Consider the following 8,364-nt stretch of genomic DNA (forward strand, 5'->3'; position numbering starts at 1 on the left):
AATAAGGTTAATTTTGGAAGAATAAGATTAATTTTGTTCTTGAAATCCTAAAGCACCACTTATTTGAAACAAAATGAAAAGTGTAAAGCACCATTTAATTAGAAACGGAGGGTGTATTATTTTCATATTAAAATACCCCCTTTGTGAGTTTCACTCTCCAAAAGTCTCCTTTAAATGTGTCATGTAACCATACACGTGTAATTAACTTCTTTTTTTTTTGGCCACTTGGAAATAATTTTCACTAGCTAATTTTGACTCTAAAATTTTAAAAGGAAGAATCAAAAAACCCCTAATTGTACAAAACAAATTAAAACACTATAAAAATAAAGACCAGCTCTGACTCTTTATCTTTTGCCCTAGCCTCAAGTCTATAAGTCATGAGTGAATCTTTATAACATGTTACTATCAAAGGTGGATGATTACTAAGGTTCATCCCCTTCAATTTCACCGTGAAAGGGTCCGTTTCAACAGATTCTTTTACTCTTTTTCTTAGCTTTTTTCAGAATTATGACTTTTTATCTCCATGCTTGCTGAATTTGTGTAAATAAACCAGAGAAGAAGTTGAGTAGCTAATTAGTTGTTGGGCAACGACAAAACAAGATGAATTCATCCAAAAAAGATAGAAATAAAATAAAATAAAATAAATGAGAAGAGATATATAAGAATTAAGAAATTTATGAGAAGAATATAATTAATAATAAGGAATTACTAGGAAAATATATTTTTTAGGGCTGATTAGTTGTTGGCCATTCTACTTGGAGGAAATTTTAAGCTTTCAGACGCTTCTCAGGGACCGAAACTTTTTTCTCCGCCACAGAGAATTTTAGGGGGGGGGTATTTAATATGACAATAATGTAGTTTATCCGTTCTGTGAACACCCAAAAATTAATTATATATGAGACTTGTAAAACGGTAATAATTTGGGAGAAATTTAATGTATTAACTCATCTTGGAAATGTTACTCTTTGGTTAAGCTTCTCTTTTAATAATTTATATTTGTAAATGTTTGATTAATTTGGAACCGGAAGTCTAGATTAGAAGATGACTCCAACGATGGACAATGAATCTCTAAGGTTCAATAATATAATGGGACTAAGTGTTCCAAAATTAGCTAATTTTCTCAAAAGAGAGAAAACAGAATATATTATGTTAAGAACTTGTCCAGATGATTGTTACCCGACGCTTCATAATGTATGTGTATTGTAATGTATAATATTATGAATTTAATATTTAAATAGATTGTATTATTTGTCGTGGGTTACTTGATTTGACTGTATCACATGGTATAATGACTAATAAGTTTGCTAAAATACCATATCAGATTTATTAACAATTATTATAAAAATATTTTAAGACAACTTTTTTTATTTAAGGGAAAAGGGTCAAAAATATCTTTTACTTTCTTTTAATGGCTAAAAATATTCTCCGTTAATTTTGGGTCATTTATGATTTTGCCATTATGAAAGTTAACAAATATAACCACCATTTGATGGAAATCCCCAAATTAATTCAAATAACTCGATTTCACAAAAAATAACCCACTTGTATATATTACCCGACCCGCCTCCTAAAACAGTACTAAGTGGGTCTTCTTTTTGGCACCAAAAAAAGATCAAACAAATTATTCTATTTAGGTTTTAGATTAGTCGTTGAGCTATCACTCTCTTCTCAAAAATTTGCTGTGTAATTTGGGGCTTGTTGTTGGGTCGTTAAGTTTTCTGATTTTTTTTTTAATTTTTTTTTTTTTTTTTTACTTCATTTGAAGCAAAATCCATCTCTTTGAGTATCTTAAATATCTCTTCTTTCAAAGTTAAATGGCAGGGGCGGGTAAAATAGGAGAGAAAATGTTATTTTTGTGCTTTTTTTTTTTTTTTTTTTTATATTATTTAATCAATTTTGAGATTTCGTCAAACGGCGGGGATATTTGTTAACTTTCATAACGACAGAAAGATAAATGACCCAAAATCAGAATCGATGATATTTATGACCCTTTTCCCTTTTCTTAATTTATCACAAATTATATACAACAACAACAATAACATAACCACTGAAATCCAACATAATGGGTCTTGGAGGTTTTAGTATACGTAACCTTGGAGGTTTTATGAGGAGGAGAATACAAGCAGAAACCCTCAGCTATCACAAATTATATACCTTGTAAATATTTTAGCTGTTAAACTCATGCAATTCCTAACGAAATCAATAGAAAACAAAATGGTCAAATAAAATAAGCAAAAAGAATTCTTCGCATAAAATGAAAAATTAACGAAATGGAGAATGATAAAAGGGATATAAAGAAAGAGGTAGCCGCAAACGAACTAGAAATTTGAGATGGAGATGCATAGTGGACTTAAATAGGATAAGAGAAAAAAACTAAATTATGAAATAATTAAGGGCGATGATGAGAAAGAGACATGACTTAATGATCCAACCACACTAAGTCGTGGTTACATAAAATGAGTCACTTCCTTGTAACAATCAAATAAACGTTGTAGGTAAAATAAAACAATACAATGGATAACAACCATCCAAACAAGCTGAAAATTGCGACGGTAAATTTTTTGTAACAAAGTCGAATATATGACAAATTTAACAAATCATGATTTTTTGGTACTCCGGATTAAACCAGCAACGCACGTTGCCTAAACATCGCTGTTGCCAGAAGAAAATTGCCATTCTCTTTTTAGATGATTAAAAGATGCACACAAATGTAGACAAAAGACACGGGGGTCCATAATTATTGTTTGGTTCGACGAAGATAGAGGACTCACACAAACACATTCCAGTAAAGTTATTCTATTATTATTTGTTTATTTCATCATTACTTGGAAATATTCAAGGCTCCTCATACGAAATGGCCATATGCTTCTAGGTTATTCTTATGACGTAACTTTAAGAACTGCTGCTTTGTACGTCAAATAGTAGAGTTTTTAATGCTAGCAGACAAATTAAACTGATCAGATTGATAGAAACTGAACAAAGTACTAATAAAGATGGTGGGAGAGTCTGGGTTCCATGATCATAGATATCGGCTTTTTCGGGTGTGTAGTCAATCCATAAATCTCCTCCATGCTTATATCTTCCGGCTTCATATCTCCTGCTAATTTCCAATTGAATCCATGCAACAAGTTAGCCATCGTTGTCCGAACAATCTTAATACCAAGGCTATATCCAGGACACTTCCTTCTTCCAGAACCAAATGGCAACAGTGTGAAGTTTTGCTCTTTCATGTCTATGTTATTTTCTATGAACCTTTCAGGAATGAACTCTTCCGGGCTGTCCCAATACTTTGGATTTCTTCCTAAAGACCACGCGTTTACATAAACAGTTGTCCCTTTTGGTATGTCATAACCAGCAAGATTGATATCCTCAATGGAGTAATGGGGAGGAAGCAATGCACATAATGGTTGCAGTCTAAATGTCTCTTTGATTATGGCATCTATATAAGGTAGCTGAGAGAAGTCCTCTTCTTCTACCCATCTTTGTTTTCCAATGGCTCTGTTAAGTTCTTGTTGTGCCTTGTCGATGATGTTTGGTCTCCTCAAAAGTTCTTGAAATGCCCATTCTATTGTTGCTGCTGCAGTATCTGTTGCACCAGCTAACAAATTCTGGCATTGATAACGAAAAACGCCAAGTATTAAAAACATGGAAAATGATCTATCTATCTTCATTGATATTGTTGAAAATTGCTTTTGTTACTGCAGATAGGAATAATAAGTAATTTAGTTGTAGAAGGAGACTTTGTTTAAATTTGAATTTAAATTTATTAGTTAGATAACTTTGTTGAGATATGTCAGTATTTTTTTTTTAATGCAGATTTTCTGCAGATTATGTTTTCAAGTTAGCAATTTAAAGTCCTTTATGCTTATTAAATTATTGAGAGACATTTTCAATCAATACTTTCAACCTCTATGTTGCACCATCTTTTAAAAAATCAACAGATATTGTGATGAAATCTTATTCTAGTGTTAGAAAAATAAGTAAACTTACATGTATTAATCCCATCAGGCGATCAGTAGTAAGCTTAACTTCAAGATTAGGGTCATCAGCATGGCGCAACAGAACATCAACCATGTCCTTTGGAACATAATCTTCCTCTTCTTGCATCTTTGCCTTGTGATCTTCAAGTACATATTTGTAAAATTCTGTTAAATTCTTTTCTAATGCCTTCATTCGCTTTACGTACCCTTGCAAGTCGAACCAACTAAGCCAAGGTACCCAATCCCCAATCCCCAATATTAATCACCCCACCAAGAAGAAACCACTCATCTAGCATACATTGCAATTTTTCCAGTGTTAGTATTGAAGCATCTGAGTTTGACTCATGATCACTACAGTACTTTCCACTCATAACCAACCTACTTACTGTGCGAAGTGTAAATTTAGGTAAATGGTCTCTGAGAAACACTGGCTTTCCTGATAGAACAGAAAGACGAGAAATCAAAGTTCGTCTTTCCTCAACACGAATATTCTCTAATGAATCAAGCCTCCTGGGATTAAATATCTCAGTTAGATAGATTTTTCTAGCTTGACGCCAGTATGCACCGTAAGGTGCCCATGTCATGTCTGAGTAGTTATAGCTAGTGTACTTACCAGCAGCTAATGCAGGGCGTGAAGCAAAGATAGCATCATGTGTTTTCAGTATCTCTTTTGCCATTTCTGGAGATGACACTATCAAAACAGGCTTGGAACCGAACTTTAGGAGCATTAAATCTCCATATTTTTGTGAAAGATGGGGCAAAGACTTATGTGGGAGTGAACCAATAAGGTTCAAATTGCCAATAATTGGCCATGGCCTTGGACCTGGTGGTGGTTTCCTTTTGGGATGGTTGAAATTTTTTGAGAGAATAGCTAATGCTAGTAGCCATGCCAAGGCTATGAAAAACCAAGATATCTCCATCATTGATAATGGATGATTGCAGTTGACTCGGGAACAATTCAAGAAAGATAGCTTGAGAATTTATAGGGCAACCTAGCGTATGTAAAGGCTTGAAAAATCAAACAAAATAGGGTTTAAATTGTTTGGAACTCTTATATGCCACTTTTGAAAAGTAAGCATTCTTTCTTAAGGCCTACTAAATATTGAGCTTAACTTTTATGCACAGGGTGAACGTTATTTACTTTCTCAACTTTGCTCTTCTATGCACGGGTGAAAGCTATTTACATTCTCAACTTTGCTCTTCTATGCACCGGGGAGAGTTATTTACATTCTTAACTTTGCTTTTAAAAATTAATTGTTTTCTTCAATTATAATCAATTGACATTCTCCGTATTTATTCTACACAATGTCTATTCTGCCCTTACTATTTTCAGTTTCCCCCTCTATATAATACCTTTTCTTTTATATATACCTAGACTAGATGTTTTACTTATAGTTTAAATTATGATATACCTTATTATAGCTAGTAACTTAAATTCATTAGAATTATAAATAGTATGAATTCTTTTTAATACCGCTTTTTTTCTTTTTTATAATTGTTATTTTATTATAACACACATCAAAGGTGTGTTCGGTATGAAGGAAAACATTTCAAGTTTTTGTGTGGATTGCCCTTCATATTTTTTCCCCTCAAATCGCTGGTATTTAACTTTTGCCCCAAATTCTCATTTAATGAAAATTTGTCGGCCAAAGTAGCCTTATTCACTGGTCTACGAAACCAGAGATTCTAGGCATTGTTATGTAGGATAACTTAATTTCTACCGAACTAAGCCGGACAAGGCATGGTTTCTATGTAACTTTGCCCGAATAGGCATAGTTTCTATGAAGCCTTGCCCTGCGAAATTGTTTTTATTTTACACTGCTAGGGTTCGAACCCAGAATGCCAGGGGTATTTTCGGCCACTTTTTAATTACTTAAAGTGCCGAAGGGCAAAAACTAAAGACCAGTGATTTGAGAGGCAAAAATTAAAGACCACCCCAAGATAGGGGCAGTTGAGCAAATTGCCCAAAATATTTTTCAATTTTTTCATTTTCGGTTGATCAAAATTTTTGAAAAACATTTTCTCTAGGAAAACAAGTTCCTTAAAAATGAGGAAAATGACTTCCCTACTGAAAGTAGGAAAACCAAATTGCATGTCACGACCCATTTCACGGATCATGATGACACCTACACATACCCACCGGTAGTCTTACCATCCCCAATTAATTAATCATTTTTAAAGGAGTAAAATGCGGGAGTCAACAAAATAAAGTATTCCATTAGCAGTCTTAATAATATAAATCATTGCGGAAGTATTTACAACCCCAAAACCTGGTCTAAACTCTTACAAGAGCTTCTAATACATTGCAAAGTCTCAAATTGGAAAATACACTGTCTTAGAAAGAAATAGACAGAAGTAAAGATAGGGGAAGATCTAAGGCTGCTGAATGTCTGGAAGCTCACCCTGAATTCTCCAAGTGGACCACCTCGGGATCAGATGTGAGGCCCGAAACTTGAACACAGAGTGTATTTGCACCCAAAAGAAAGCGCAACAAGTGTAGTATGAGTACAACCTCTAGTACTCGTAAGTATCACAGGCCGAAAACAAAGGCAACACATATACAAAATATAAAGATCGAGTTAAACACTAAATGCTTCAATTAAACTTAGTTTCACAAACTATGCCCCTCAGGTCATATTTCACACTAAAACAGGGAGGCACGTATCTTATAAGGAAAATGAGACATTGATATATGAATGCGTGAATGCAATGCATTAGTCAATAGCAAACCTGGTACACACATGCTAGCGGTTATTCTGTCTAGTCATGACCCATGGGGAATTCGCGAGGTCCATATACCCTGTTGAGGCATGCAACCCGATCCCATATTGCGACATGTAACCTAATCCATAGATTATATATGTTGCGGCATACAACCCGATCCCATATATCTTCACAATTAGGAAACCTCAATCTTACATCTTCCACAACTTATCCATCAATTATGTATGAATAAATGCATATGCAATATATCAAGTGCTATATGTCATAAATGTATGAGTGTATAAGCATATATATCATGGAATCTCAGTAATTTCAACACAAGTACCAACATGGATCATTCTTTCACATTTCATACGAGTCATGGAATGATGAGGTAAATGACATCAAATAGTTGCAAGTATTCATCAACATGTGACTCATGGCCCATATAAGCAGAAATCATACCAACCTGGTGGATTTATCACCACAACCATGCCCGAAGGCCTAAATATGCATTCCCCATCTCAAATCACTATTTACAATAACATTCCACACAGTTACACTGGTACCCACCCAAGTGCTCATCACAGTCACCAAGGTGGGATCCCCTCTGCACGCCCAATACGCCTCAAAATTTATAAGCTATATATGCCCTCCAATCAGAGTCTAACGAAGTAAATCGTAACCTACCTCAAGGCCGAATAGGAGCCACGAACCCTAAAGCCAAAGCCTTCTCCTTCTGAAGTTCTTCCGAATGGTCAAAGTCTATCAATTATGAAGTCTACGTTAAAATACCATTCTACAGATATCCATATTGCTATTAGAAGGATTCGGGTTCAAAAAGTCAACCTAAAACCCGTTCCAAATCCTGAATGTCAAAATGATAATTTTATTGTGAAATCAAGTTCAACATGGTCAAAATAGTGTTCTATGAGGTCACACGAATCCAACAATACCCATATTGCTATACTTTGATTCGGAACCTAAAAAAATCAAACCCGAACCCCAAGGGTAAAATTGGAAATTGGTCATAAATTTATCTTACCCATAGTCTAGATAATCCAACAATGTGGGGTTTGGGGAGGGTAGAGTGTACGCAAACCTTACCCCCACCTTAAAAGATAGGAAGGCTGTTTCCGAAAGCCCTCGACTCAAGAGAGAACAAGACAAAAAGGTCAGATAGGGACGAGCATATCAAAACAATATGGAAACGAGAAATAACAAAAGCGAGAAAGTCATGATAAAACAGTTAGGAAAGAAAGGAGCAGTAGCTACCATAGATAAATAAGATAATCGAAGTACAAGACCCAACAAATATAAAGTGGTAAAATCAAAATGGCAATAAACGAACGAGCAAAACTACAACTACTAGGACGAAAGAATAAGCGACACTACCTCCTAGCCTTCTATCCTAATTTGAATCCTCCACAACCTCCTATCTAAGATCATGTCCTTGGTAAGCTGAAACTGTTCCATGTCCTGTCTAATCACCTCTCCCCAATACTTCTTTGGCCTATCTCTACCTCTCCTGAAACCCTCCATAGCCAACCTCTCACTGTACTGGGGCATCTGTGTCTTTCCTTTTCACATGCCTAAACCATCTCAGCCTCGCTTCCCGCATCTTGTCCTCCACCAATGACACTCCCACCTTATCCTGAATATCTTCATTCCTAATCCTATC

General features: G+C 35.0%; 1 pseudogene; it reads right to left on the reverse strand.

Moving 5' to 3' along the window:
• Window positions 1–2,786: 2,786 nt before the first annotated feature.
• Window positions 2,787–5,148, reverse strand: LOC132050184 (trimethyltridecatetraene synthase-like; annotated as a pseudogene).
• Window positions 5,149–8,364: the final 3,216 nt, after the last annotated feature.

The sequence above is a fragment of the Lycium ferocissimum genome, chromosome 3 (assembly GCF_029784015.1).
Source record: "Lycium ferocissimum isolate CSIRO_LF1 chromosome 3, AGI_CSIRO_Lferr_CH_V1, whole genome shotgun sequence".
Classification (NCBI taxonomy): domain Eukaryota; kingdom Viridiplantae; phylum Streptophyta; class Magnoliopsida; order Solanales; family Solanaceae; genus Lycium; species Lycium ferocissimum.